This window comes from Ctenocephalides felis, unplaced genomic scaffold (assembly GCF_003426905.1).
Source record: "Ctenocephalides felis isolate EL2017-DRISC unplaced genomic scaffold, ASM342690v1 CF-g0.4_SCAFFOLD_03265, whole genome shotgun sequence".
NCBI classification, from domain to species: domain Eukaryota; kingdom Metazoa; phylum Arthropoda; class Insecta; order Siphonaptera; family Pulicidae; genus Ctenocephalides; species Ctenocephalides felis.
The window spans coordinates 692341-708477 of NW_020539419.1; positions in this window are offsets into that span (position 1 = coordinate 692341).

Genomic DNA, 16137 nt, shown 5'->3' on the forward strand with positions numbered 1-16137 from the left:
TAAATTTACATCAAAATCTTAATCGAGTTAGTCTAATACATCATATAACTAAGTTAACAAGATAATTAATAATTCATATAAACATTAGAAATTAAGGATTATTTCAATGTAACTGAACTCAAAACATTTTTGTTTTTGTTTTATATTCATGTCACTAAGTTCCACAGAAAATCTAAGTCTTTGCTTTTAATTTAAATACTTTGTTCGACTAGCGAAAAGAACCAGTAAAGAATAATAATATCATTATTAAATAATTACACTATTCCACGTTATTATTTATGATATAATATGTTAAAATTGACTGTCTTCAATTAATTATCACTACACGATTTTATTCTCAATGTCAATTGGTAATACACCGACACAACACGAATTCTCCCATCCTCACCTGGATGTACTTCGACAATGCTGCCTAAACGCCAATCTAGCGGGGGAAAATTAGCTGTGCGAAGTAGAAGCATAAATCTCACCTTTAATGATTGAACTGCACAACCCGTGCATTTTTTCCGATTTTGCAGCTATTATTGAGGTACCGACTGTTACTTGTAATACATGAGGTGTCAAATACCTCACTCAATTTGACTGAAACTTCCGTTTTAATTATCACATGATGATGCAAAAAATATGAATATATTGATTGCAAATAATTATTGACTTATCTTATATAGCAAGATTTTGTATATTTAACTTTAAAATTTTTACACTCTTTGAATAATTTCATATCAAAATGAGCGAGAGGCGCGGATCGTTTCAATGCGATCAGTTTAGAGCTACCTAAATTAATTTGATTATATTTAAACGGCATTCGAAAGACAAATCGTTCGTCAAAGTTTGGTTTAGCATGTGCCACAAAATGCCGTTGAGATTCTAATTCGCAATCACTGAAACAATTTGCATTTTCAACTTTCTCTAACTCCCAAAAATTTTTCACACATTTACTTGAAATTGAAATTTTTGAAAAATTACAGAAAGTTTTATTTGTTAAATCATTTGATTGAATTGTTCCCGAAATAATCCACCCTATTGCAGTATTTTGCAAGATCGTATTAGTTTTGGGCAATTTAATAAATCCCTTTCGTAGCAAACTCCAAAATGAACCTGCTCCCAACAACATATCGATTCTACCACTGATATTAAAATTTGGATCGGCTAATTTTATACCGGGAGGAATTTTCAAGATGTTTGTTGAAAACGGAACCGCAGGTGTATGATTTGTTATTGGCTCTAAAATTAAACTGGATATGTTGCTTGAATACGAATTTATATTTTATTTGATCGAAACTTCTGTTTTGTGACTAACATCCGATAAAGATTGACTAATATCTGAAACAGACATATTTATCAGCTGTGTTTTTAAAGAAAGTTTTTTTGAAAATTCCTGCGTTATAAAATTAGACTGTGAATCGCTATCCAACAAGATGCTAGCTGGTACCCAAGCACCGTTCTTATTCAATACTGATATGACAACTGTTGAAAGTAAGACGTGTGATTTAATTTCATTACTTAAAAATGATGTGCTAGGTACAGAATCATTTGACGGATTTTTCGATGACTCTTCGCAATGCAACAGTGTATTATGTTTTTCGTGACAAACTACGCAACGAAATGAAACTGGGCAATTATCAATATTGTGATTTATATTTAAGCAATTAGTACATACATTTAATTGATTTGCTCGCGATATTCTTTCCTTTACTGTTAGATTTTTAAAATCTTTACATTTGAATAATAAATGACGTTTATTGCATAATACACATTGCATTGCGTTTGAGATCGCATATGATTTTGTAACTCTGCCGCTTCTCAATGACGCTTGTTTATGGGATTTGATAATCGGAGTGATTCAAAGACCTGGCACCGATAATCCAAAAACTTTACCAGATCAGAAAATTTTGCAATGTCCGAACTTTTATTGTTGGATAGCTCCCATTCGCGACGAATCGTTTCTGAATCCACCTTAATTAACATTAAATATATAATCAATGAATCCCAATTATTAACAGGCTCACCTAACGCTTCTAAACAACGTAAATTTTTATTGAAGCTATCCACTAACTTTCGTAACATTTTGAAGTCTTCTGCTTTCATTTCCGAATGATTAAATAAATTTTTAATATGATTATTGATTATTAACTTTTTATTTTCGAACCTATCTTTAAGTAATTCCCAAGCAATTTCGTAATTCGCTGCCGATGATGGCAATGAATGAATTGCGCTTGCAGCTTCATTTGTTAGGCAAGATTTCAAATAATAAAATTTTTGGGCATTGCTTAGATTTGTATCGTTATGTATTAATGCGGTAAAAGAATCATAAAACTGCAACCAATTACTATAGGAGCCGTCAAACGTTGGTAATGTGATGTTCGGAAGCTTTATATTGTTATTGAAAATTTGAGTTTGTTCGCTCTTAATACTATTACTTAACTCGGGTTTTGGTATTTTAATTAACAATTCATTTAAAGTATTTTTTAATTTGTCGCTTAAATCTAAGACTGCCGGAAATTCAACGTCATATAATTTATCTGTTTCTTCTTCATCGTCTAAAGCTTAATAAATGATTAATAACAGATTCATACTTTTCTACTAAAACGACCAGCTTTCTTAAGTGTTGCTTTATGATTTCAACATTTAATTCAGACAACGGTTTTTTAATAACGCGTTACAAATATTATCGATTCTTGTGAAATGCGCTTTTAATGATTTTACCGATTCCATCTTTTTCACAGATCAAAACAACTTATATAAAGAAGGATGTATTCAAGCAATAAAGGAATAATTGAGGAATGTACTTTTTTTTTTTTTTTAAAGACTTTTTATTTCAAATCAAATTCAGATACATTAAATAAACATTATGACTTACAAACTATGTACATCTATCATATTGATAACAATACATTAAATTAAATTATGTTTGTAAATTCTATACACATTATACTTATATACATTAAAGATTTCAAAATAGACTAAATTTAAATTTAAATTTTGGTAAAAAATATCAACAAAAATCCAACTCTTTATAATATTAAGGACAAACACGAACACAAAAGTTAATAAATAACTATGTCACAATAATAAAATAAAACAATATTTCTTTCATAGTTAACTAAGTAATATTAATTTTTTCTTGACTATTATCTATTGAGTTATTAATGGAGGAAGGTATTTTGTATTTGCAGTAGCATGGCCTATAAGTATTTATGCAGCCAATGTTATTTATGGTAGGGTTCTGATTAGTTAAACATGTAGTATAGTACTTTTTTGAAATACCGTCAATGTAGGTTTTTATGTAGGGTATATTTGTGGCTTCATGAAGAAATGTAGTACTTATATAATGTTTTGTACTTGGGTTTCTTGATTGTCCTATAATTATCCTTGCAGCAGTATTTTGTAGTTTTTGTAACTTGTCTAGATTCTGGTTATTTGTCATACACCAGATTGGGCATCCATATGTTAAGATTGGTCTTATCATAGTCAGGTATAACGTTCTTTTATTTTCTACATTAAGACAGCTTCTGAATTTCATTAATGGGTTTAGCATGTACAAAATCTTTTTAGCTTGGTTAATTTTATTTTTTATGTGTACATTGAAATTAAATTTTCTGTCCAACGACAGTCCCAAGTATTTAACTTCATTATTCCATGGTATTACAATATCATGCACTTGAAGTGTTAGCGATGGTATTGGATTTTTTCGTCTTTTGGTAAAGAAAATTGATTCAGTTTTGTCATAGTTTATTTTAATTTTCCATTTATGTGCATATTTTAAAATTTCATCCAGTTGATTTTGGAGTCGCATAATAATTGAATTTTCAGATATACCTGAAGAAAAAATTGCGATATCATCCGCAAACATTAATAGTTTGATGTCATTATTATTTGGAATGTCAGAGCCATTTGATGTATCTCAATGAGCACTATACTTTGTCAGTTTTGTGAGACGATCTGTCGAGCCGTTTATTTGTAATTTGAAAAAGAATGTTAAACTTTTCGTCCACATTTAAGCTCATTCTACCGAATCGATTTTAAAAAATCATTTACTCTTCGAAAGATATTAGTTGCGAATAATACCGAGCCGTTTTCTTGTAATTAACAGTTGAAAAAAAAATTAAGCCGATTTTTATGAAACTTTCTTTGGCGATGTATATCATGGTCTTATAGAACTTACTGAAATATTACGGCGTTACAACAAGTAGTTTAATTTTAAAAATTCATCAAAATTTGAGAAAATGAGTAGTTTTGATGACGTTTGTTAAAATTAAAATTAGATGATTTACTTGGTATAACGATAGATTACTTGGTCTTACTGAAAATACTAAACCATTAACGTCCTACGTAAACTGGTCTAATTATAAAAATTATTGATTTGTGAAAATTTGCTTTTAGAAAATACTCCGAGTTAACGTGTTCGTTCGTTTTCAATTATGTTTAATAAATCCTCTCGGAATGCTTCTAATCACTCATAAATTAATTTATTATTGATTAAGTCGATTATTTACACATATCGGGAAGTTCATGTAACTTGCCTCAAGGCTAAATAGCAATATCAACTAGTTTAATTAATATTGAACAAACACCATTAATAAAAAAAATTATGTATTCTCAGTAAATATATACATTTTTTAAATAGTCAATATATTGCATTTTATCAATTTCATTACAATTTACATTTTTTTTTATGATTATAGGATATATAATATTTAAAATATATTTAGAATCTATAATATAACATTTTATGTCATAATTAATTTTATTACAGTCTACTTATTATTTTTCATGATTATAGGATGCTAAGGCGCAAAGCTTGAAAAATTACTTCGACGTCTAACTGGGTGTTGTCGATTTATTTATCCTAACAACTACACTTTTAAATTTGTTCTATAATTGAACTCTTGGTGTGATCGGTGATTATTTAAATAAAATGCGACGTTTGATATTAATATTTATTATAAAAGAAATTATGTTGAACATAATGGCATCAGATAGTTGGTGTTTTTAAACTGAGCTCTAAACTTATACTAAATAAAAATTATTAAAAATTGAAATTAACAATATTAGCCTCGATCGTAAGAGGCTCGTTACATTAATTTATAAATCTGAGGGGCGTGATATCTTATGCTTATTTCAAATCATTTTGCAAACACATAAAAAACTATCGACGCGGATGTAGACGGTCCAGACACATAAATTAAGCTTAAAAATTAAAATATCTTATATCGCTAATGCATTTTGCACGTGATGTGTGAAATGAAATGCAGACGACCGCCTGCATCGCCTTGCGACTGTCCATCATATCGGAATACGACACGACACGACACCCTTACAAAAAATAATTCAGACCACCACCATTGGGAATCCTTAACATGGCGGCGACCTTGAAATAATCTTAATATTATTTCGATATATTTAAATTTACATCAAAATCTTAATCGAGTTAGTCTAATACATCATATAACTAAGTTAACAAGATAATTAATAATTCATATAAACATTAGAAATTAAGGATTATTTCAATGTAACTGAACTCAAAACATTTTTGTTTTTGTTTTATATTCATGTCACTAAGTTCCACAGAAAATCTAAGTCTTTGCTTTTAATTTAAATACTTTGTTCGACTAGCGAAAAGAACCAGTAAAGAATAATAATATCATTATTAAATAATTACACTATTCCACGTTATTATTTATGATATAATATGTTAAAATTGACTGTCTTCAATTAATTATCACTACACGATTTTATTCTCAATGTCAATTGGTAATACACCGACACAACACGAATTCTCCCATCCTCACCTGGATGTACTTCGACAATGCTGCCTAAACGCCAATCTAGCGGGGGAAAATTAGCTGTGCGAAGTAGAAGCATAAATCTCACCTTTAATGATTGAACTGCACAACCCGTGCATTTTTTCCGATTTTGCAGCTATTATTGAGGTACCGACTGTTACTTGTAATACATGAGGTGTCAAATACCTCACTCAATTTGACTGAAACTTCCGTTTTAATTATCACATGATGATGCAAAAAATATGAATATATTGATTGCAAATAATTATTGACTTATCTTATATAGCAAGATTTTGTATATTTAACTTTAAAATTTTTACACTCTTTGAATAATTTCATATCAAAATGAGCGAGAGGCGCGGATCGTTTCAATGCGATCAGTTTAGAGCTACCTAAATTAATTTGATTATATTTAAACGGCATTCGAAAGACAAATCGTTCGTCAAAGTTTGGTTTAGCATGTGCCACAAAATGCCGTTGAGATTCTAATTCGCAATCACTGAAACAATTTGCATTTTCAACTTTCTCTAACTCCCAAAAATTTTTCACACATTTACTTGAAATTGAAATTTTTGAAAAATTACAGAAAGTTTTATTTGTTAAATCATTTGATTGAATTGTTCCCGAAATAATCCACCCTATTGCAGTATTTTGCAAGATCGTATTAGTTTTGGGCAATTTAATAAATCCCTTTCGTAGCAAACTCCAAAATGAACCTGCTCCCAACAACATATCGATTCTACCACTGATATTAAAATTTGGATCGGCTAATTTTATACCGGGAGGAATTTTCAAGATGTTTGTTGAAAACGGAACCGCAGGTGTATGATTTGTTATTGGCTCTAAAATTAAACTGGATATGTTGCTTGAATACGAATTTATATTTTATTTGATCGAAACTTCTGTTTTGTGACTAACATCCGATAAAGATTGACTAATATCTGAAACAGACATATTTATCAGCTGTGTTTTTAAAGAAAGTTTTTTTGAAAATTCCTGCGTTATAAAATTAGACTGTGAATCGCTATCCAACAAGATGCTAGCTGGTACCCAAGCACCGTTCTTATTCAATACTGATATGACACTGTTGAAAGTAAGACGTGTGATTTAATTTCATTACTTAAAAATGATGTGCTAGGTACAGAATCATTTGACGGATTTTTCGATGACTCTTCGCAATGCAACAGTGTATTATGTTTTTCGTGACAAACTACGCAACGAAATGAAACTGGGCAATTATCAATATTGTGATTTATATTTAAGCAATTAGTACATACATTTAATTGATTTGCTCGCGATATTCTTTCCTTTACTGTTAGATTTTTAAAATCTTTACATTTGAATAATAAATGACGTTTATTGCATAATACACATTGCATTGCGTTTGAGATCGCATATGATTTTGTAACTCTGCCGCTTCTCAATGACGCTTGTTTATGGGATTTGATAATCGGAGTGATTCAAAGACCTGGCACCGATAATCCAAAAACTTTACCAGATCAGAAAATTTTGCAATGTCCGAACTTTTATTGTTGGATAGCTCCCATTCGCGACGAATCGTTTCTGAATCCACCTTAATTAACATTAAATATATAATCAATGAATCCCAATTATTAACAGGCTCACCTAACGCTTCTAAACAACGTAAATTTTTATTGAAGCTATCCACTAACTTTCGTAACATTTTGAAGTCTTCTGCTTTCATTTCCGAATGATTAAATAAATTTTTAATATGATTATTGATTATTAACTTTTTATTTTCGAACCTATCTTTAAGTAATTCCCAAGCAATTTCGTAATTCGCTGCCGATGATGGCAATGAATGAATTGCGCTTGCAGCTTCATTTGTTAGGCAAGATTTCAAATAATAAAATTTTTGGGCATTGCTTAGATTTGTATCGTTATGTATTAATGCGGTAAAAGAATCATAAAACTGCAACCAATTACTATAGGAGCCGTCAAACGTTGGTAATGTGATGTTCGGAAGCTTTATATTGTTATTGAAAATTTGAGTTTGTTCGCTCTTAATACTATTACTTAACTCGGGTTTTGGTATTTTAATTAACAATTCATTTAAAGTATTTTTTAATTTGTCGCTTAAATCTAAGACTGCCGGAAATTCAACGTCATATAATTTATCTGTTTCTTCTTCATCGTCTAAAGCTTAATAAATGATTAATAACAGATTCATACTTTTCTACTAAAACGACCAGCTTACTTAAGTGTTGCTTTATGATTTCAACATTTAATTCAGACAACGGTTTTTTTAATAACGCGTTACAAATATTATCGATTCTTGTGAAATGCGCTTTTAATGATTTTACCGATTCCATCTTTTTCACAGATCAAAACAACTTATATAAAGAAGGATGTATTCAAGCAATAAAGGAATAATTGAGGAATGTATGTTTTAAAGACTTTTTATTTCAAATCAAATTCAGATACATTAAATAAACATTATGACTTACAAACTATGTACATCTATCATATTGATAACAATACATTAAATTAAATTATGTTTGTAAATTCTATACACATTATACTTATATACATTAAAGATTTCAAAATAGACTAAATTTAAATTTAAATTTTGGTAAAAAATATCAACAAAAATCCAACTCTTTATAATATTAAGGACAAACACGAACACAAAAGTTAATAAATAACTATGTCACAATAATAAAATAAAACAATATTTCTTTCATAGTTAACTAAGTAATATTAATTTTTTCTTGACTATTATCTATTGAGTTATTAATGGAGGAAGGTATTTTGTATTTGCAGTAGCATGGCCTATAAGTATTTATGCAGCCAATGTTATTTATGGTAGGGTTCTGATTAGTTAAACATGTAGTATAGTACTTTTTTGAAATACCGTCAATGTAGGTTTTTATGTAGGGTATATTTGTGGCTTCATGAAGAAATGTAGTACTTATATAATGTTTTGTACTTGGGTTTCTTGATTGTCCTATAATTATCCTCGCAGCAGTATTTTGTAGTTTTTGTAACTTGTCTAGATTCTGGTTATTTGTCATACACCAGATTGGGCATCCATATGTTAAGATTGGTCTTATCATAGTCAGGTATAACGTTCTTTTATTTTCTACATTAAGACAGCTTCTGAATTTCATTAATGGGTTTAGCATGTACAAAATCTTTTTAGCTTGGTTAATTTTATTTTTTATGTGTACATTGAAATTAAATTTTCTGTCCAACGACAGTCCCAAGTATTTAACTTCATTATTCCATGGTATTACAATATCATGCACTTGAAGTGTTAGCGATGGTATTGGATTTTTTCGTCTTTTGGTAAAGAAAATTGATTCAGTTTTGTCATAGTTTATTTTAATTTTCCATTTATGTGCATATTTTAAAATTTCATCCAGTTGATTTTGGAGTCGCATAATAATTGAATTTTCAGATATACCTGAAGAAAAAATTGCGATATCATCCGCAAACATTAATAGTTTGATGTCATTATTATTTGGAATGTCAGAGACAAAGATAGAATATAATATAGGACCCAGTATACTACCTTGTGGTACCCCTGCAGTAACATGTCTATTGGTAGATTTATTGTTATATAAACTAACATAAAACATTCTATTGCAGAGATAACTCTTAATAATATTGATTAGATAATTTGGAAACTTCAATTGTATCATTTTGAATAACAGACCACTAATCCATACTGTATCGAATGCCTTTTCAATGTCCAGCATTACCATTGCACTATTTCTCCTTTGATTGAATTTGAGAATAGTTTCTTCTGCAATTATTGATAACGGATGGAGAGTAGAATGTTTTTCTCTAAACCCATATTGAAAATTTGGTATTATTTTATTTTCCAATAAAAACTTATTAATTCTAATGTGAATTACCTTCTCAACTATCTTACTTAAGTGGCTTAGCAGGCTAATCGGCCTGTAGCTGGTGGGTAGATCACTGTCCTTGTTGGGTTTTTTTACAGGTATGATATTAGAAGTTTTCCATATGGATGGAAAATAGTTAAGTTGTAATATACTATTTACTATTTTGGTTATTAGGATTATAGTTTTCTTGCCTATATTTTTTAGAACAATATTTGGTATACCATCCGGGCCTGGAGCGCTTTTGTTTTTTCTGCGTTGAATAATATTTTTAATTTCTTTTGGCGTAGTATACTCAATTATGAGGTGATCTGGAGGGATTAAAAGTGTTGAGTTTATTTTTGCATTGACATAATCTGTAAATTCAGAATTTGTTTATGAATTTTTTCGAAGACGTCAGCAAAGATATTCGCCTTGTCTTCATTATTTGATACATAATTAGAGTTTAGTTTCAGACAGGGAATGCTTTCTTGTTTTTTAGTAAATTTTTTAGCAAGATACCATACATTGTTTGGATTAACATTAAGATTATTAAGCTTTGCATTCCATATTTTATTTTTGTGTTCATTAATTTTAATTGTAATATCTTTGATTAATTTATTCAACAACATTTTAACGACAGGATTACCTGATTTTTGCCACATTTTTCTAATTTTATTCTTATATTTAATTTGTTCTAGTATATAGGTAGGTATTGTGAAGTAGTTATTCTTATCAATTTTAGGTGTAAATTTATTCATAGCCATTTGTATGTTATCTGTGAGTTGTTGATCCGATACCTCTAATTGTTCAGTATTATTGATATGCTTGCCAATTGTAATGTTTTTGTTTACGTACGATCTAAAACCTTTCCAGCTTGCCTCTTTGTAATTGTATTTTAAGTTACTTGGATCTGGTATATTTAATGAAGCGGCTGTCCTAATATCTTGATTTTTGCTGTTTTGACATGGAATTGGAAGAATAACTGGGTTGTGGTCCGAATTTGTCTCTGAGATAGTGTATGGTAAATAATTGGTATACTAGGGGGATGATTTCTTATGCTTATTTCAAATCATTTTGCAGACACATAAAACACTATCGACGCGGATGTAGACGGTCCGGACACATAAATTAAGCTCAAAAATTAAAATATCTTATAACGCTAATGCATTTTGCACGTGATGTGTGAAATGAAATGCAGACGACCGCCTCCATCGCCTGGCGACTGTCTATCGTATCGGAATACGATACGACACGACACCCTTACAAAAAATAATTTAGACCACCACCATTGGGAATCTTTAACATAGGATATAAAATATGAAAAATATATTTAATATTTATGATTTAACTTTTCGTGTCATAAATAATGTTTGTGTGTGTGCAAGTACTTAATCATTTGAGATATTAAGAGTTCACTTGTTTGTTCACTTGATTTTCTATGTTAGTATGGTTTGTTGGGCGCCGATTAGCTTTTCTCTTCATTAACCAATTTCGTTAGATATTATAGTAAATATCAAATAAGTTTAAATTAAAACAGAATACTTTTCATGAAATCGTTTATTTTCTCGCACATTTATAACTCTGAGATGTTGTCATCTACACGAAAATTACACAACTGACTGCTCAAAGTTTTTTTTTTCTTTTTTTTTATTTATGGCATTTAACCGTGTAGTCTTTTAGCCTCTTATTACATAAATAATATTTTACACATTATAAATACCAGAGGTGGCGGACGTAGCTCAGAGGTAGCATATCCGACTCACATGCCGGAGATCGTTATTTCGACAAGAAAAAATAGAAGTAAATAGGAAAAAAAGAAGTTTAGAAGACGAGAACATATTGAGAAACAAGAAGAAGAATGAAAATTGAATGCAAGATTAGGATATAAGAAGAGATAGTATATAATATGATGAATGTATAAGAAATATATATGTAAGAATTGTATAGAATATGGTGAAGAATAAAATGAATAATGTATGTGGCTAAAATGCTGTAAAGCGGAGGACAATAAAATTAAAAAAAAAAAATACCAGAGAAATACATATTTTACAAATTGTTTACTACATAAGATTGTGACTTAATTCATAAAACTTTAATAACTAATACTTTATTTTTAGTTCTATATTTTAATGTTACATTTTTAAAAAAAATACAGAAAAAATTTATATATATTTTCATCATTAGTGGAAAAGGCTATTGTGGTGCTAATAGGAAAAATGAAATTATATTTATACAGTTCTTGTAGTAAGGATGTTCTTTGATTTTTAGGTCAGACGCAGGAGCCTTTCTTGAAGGAAAAACTGATAAACAGGCTTCTTTTGCCAGACCATCCACATTATATTCGTTTCCATGAATTATTGGAGTGGCCTTTTATCCATACTAATTTAATCGCGTTTTTATTTTTTAAAACGCTTTCTATTTGTATCAAAAATTGAAAAATTGCAATTTTCTTTAGGATGATTTAGAGCCAGAAGTGCGGATTTGACTATCTGTTAGGATTATGTTTTTTGGAATCTTTTCTTGTATAACAAAGTCTAAAGCAGCATTAAGACCTGCACGTTCTGCCGAAAAGACTGAGGCAAAATCCGGTAAATTAAATTGTAAATGTTTGTTTATATTAGGTACATAGACAGCACACCCCACTTTATTTTCTAACTTGAAACCGTCAATATAGATAACAGTAAAATCTTTCCATTCCGTGTCTAACCAATTGTTAAACTCCCTGTTTATAATATTTTTGTTAGAATTATGAGTCGTATAATTGAAATCATTCAAAGCTACATATTTCTTGGAAAATGAGTAATTCCAAGAATGACTTTGATACGGAAGTTTATCATTTGTAATTATTAGGTCTTCTAGAGGTTTCAAATTATAAAATCCAGTTATTAATGGAGGTGTAGGTCTGTTTTTCCAATAGTTTACCCTAAAATGCAAAACAGCTAAATATTCCAATTGCTTCGGGATTCGAGCTGAATTTGAGTTGAATTTTTTAATTAAAAATCTATTAAGTAGTATTTGTTTCCTAGTGTTTAATAGAGCCTCCCTGGCTTCCGCTAAAATGGCAATGCGAGGCGTTGACCTCATAGCTCCCAAGCGCAAACTTAAAGCCGAGAGTTGAGCCTTATCTAGTAAGCTTTGTATATTGGTTGAGATTCCTCCGTAAATGATGTATCCGTAATCAATATGAGATCTAATTATGGATTTGTAGATGGCTAAACATGAACTTCGTCTAGAGTTTCTGCAGTAAAGTCCGACTTATAAATATTAAATAATAATGGACTCAATATGGAACCTTGTGGTAAGTCTGTAAGAGCTACTCTTGGACCTCTTAATTTATTATTTTTATTTTTTACATATAGCAACCTATTGGTTAGTAAAAGATTTATCACTTTTTTAATATTATCGGGAATATTCAATTTCTTAAGTTTGTTAAGTAAAATGCTATGATCCACATTATCTTAAGCTTTATGTATATCCGTCGCTAACAATAGCAGGTATCTATTAATTGAATTAGATGTATGAATGTCATTAGATAAAATACTTAAAAGATCACTTGTGCCTTGACCTGGCCTAAAGCCAAATTGGTTTTAATTGAAGAGAGACTTGTTTTCTATATACCACTCCAGTCTATTCTTAATGATGGCTTCAAATGTCTTATTCAAACATGATATTAAAAAAATAGGTCGGTAGGATTTTATGATGGCTTCAAATGTATTATTCAAACATGATAATAAAGAAATGGGTCGGCAGGATTCTATCGTCAAAGGACCTTTATTCGGCTTTAAGATGGGAATAATTATAATTTTTTTTCCAATCCTCTGGAATCCAGCATGTAGAAATAATTGAATTAAATACCTCTATGATTAAACATTTTAATGCTATGCGGCTCTTCTTTAACATCATGTATGAGATATTATCCATTCCTGGCACACCGTCTTTTTTATTTTTTCAATATATTATCTAATTCAAATAGCTGCTTTGTTTATAATCTCGATAATGGCAGCATATATAGATTATTATATTATCTTCTGTTTCCCATGCGAAATTTTTGCAATTGGCCTCTTTAGTATTTCATTTACTGGAGGGATATATATAGTCTTTCACTTCAAAATTAGTCTTTAACGTAATGTTAATCGGCAAATGGTCTGATCCTAAGCTACCCACATAAATGTCCTACTGGATTTTATCATATAGATTATTGGAGCAAAGAGTAAGATCTATTGGCGTTTTTTTTCTACTTGCCGTGCTAATAGTGGTTGGTCTTCTATCATTCATTATGGTGAGGTTTAGATCTTCAGGTATGTTGTACAAAATCTCACCTCCTCTGTCAATAGAGGCACTGCCCCACGCTAAATTTTTGCAGTTAAAATCCCCTATGAGGAGTATTGGCATGGAGATAGTTTCAATTAAATCTTTAATATTCTTGAAATAATCCTTAGAATTTGGCGCACAATAGATTGAAATGATACACACAAGATTTTCTAATTTTAAAATCACTGCACACATTTGGATAAGGGGGTACTGAAATGGGTAGTTGATTTTCTCGCATAATAAGTTATCGTTAAACGCCAACACTTATGGCATTGGATGATCTTCTTAATAAATGGGCTGACTGAACATTTTACTGAATTTATACTTACCTTATCAGGCAGATTTGAACCTCTGAAAGATAGTTTCACGCATTGCGAGTTAATTCTGCGCTTGTTGATATTTTTCGGTACAAAACACTTTACGTCTATTATCGGAATCACTGATTCTATTTGAACATAGTTTTTATATGGAAATAAATTATATCTCTTATTCCGTATTATTGCTGTTATTAATACAAAATTTATAATGTTTCAGGAATCACTTAACATTTATATGATCGTAAGTTTCATAAGTAATATATCAAAATAAAAATTTACAGGTATTACGGAGGACTTTATTATGGAATATTTAGCGAAAAATATAAAATTAATGGCTCAAATGAATGTTTGATATTATTTACACTTGAAATTATATATATCAAAGAAAAAATAATAATAATAATAAATCTAAATCGGGAATTGAATTTTTTTAATATATTATCTAATTCAAATAGCTGCTTCGTTTATAATCTCGATAATGGCAGCATATATAGATTATTATCTTATCTTCTGTTTCCCAGGCGTAATTTTTGCAATTGGAGTCTTTAGTATTTCATTTACTGGAGGGATATATATAGTCTTTCACTTCAAAATTAGTCTTTAACGTAATGTTAATCGGCAAATGGTCTGATCCTAAGCTACCCACATAAATGTCCTACTGGATTTTATCATATAGATTATTGGAGCAAAGAGTAAGATCTATTGGCGTTTTTCTTCTACTTGCCGTGCTAATAGTGGTTGGTCTTCTATCATTCATTATGGTGAGGTTTAGATCTTCAGGTATGTTGTACAAAATCTCACCTCCTCTGTCAATGGAGGCACTGCCCCACGCTAATTTTTTGCAGTTAAAATCCCCTATGAGGAGTATTGGCATGGAGATAGTTTCAATTAAATCTTTAATATTCTTGAAATAATCCTTAGAATTTGGCGCAAAACAGATTGAAATGATACATACAGGATTTTCTAATTTTAAAATCACTGCACACATTTGGATAAGGTGGTACTGAAATGGGTAGTTGATTTTCTCGCATAATAAGTTATCGTTAAACGCCAACACTTATGGCATTGGATGATCTTCTTAATAAATGGGCTGTCTGAACATTTTACTGAATTTATACCTACCTTATCAGGCAGATTTGAACCTCTGAAAGATAGTTTCACGCATTGCGAGTTAATTCTGCGCTTGTTGATATTTTTCGGTACAAAACACTTTACGTCTATTATTGGAATCACTGATTCTATTTGAACATAGTTTTTATATGGAAATAAATTATTTCTCTCATTCCGTATTATTGCTGTTATTAATACAAAATTTATAATGTTTCAGGAATCACTTAACATTTATATAATCGTAAGTTTCATAAGTAATATATCAAAATAAAAATTTACAGGTATTACGGAGGACTTTATTATGGAATATTTAGCGAAAATATAAAATTAATCGAGGGCTCAAATAAATGTTGATATTATTCACACTTGAAATTATATATATCAAAGAAAAATTAAAAAAAAAAAAAAATCATTGTAAAGTAAATCATTGATTTGTGGTGTTTTCAAACTATGGATCTGTTTTGGGGCAAACTACTATTTATTATCATTGAATATGAAATATTGGGAATAGTAATAAATAATAAAAATATAACATTGATGAAATTTGTGCGCGCCATACAAAAATCGCAGACAAACTATTTTGAATACATTTAGATAATTCTTTTGTGTGATTTTTGTTATTAAATATATTTTTTTTAATTTGTTGAATTATCAACATTTATTGTGATAATAATAAATACAATATTAATTTGTGATAATATTAATTACATGTAATTAATATTATCACAAACTTAATTTCAAAAATCTGTCTTTAGTTGAAGA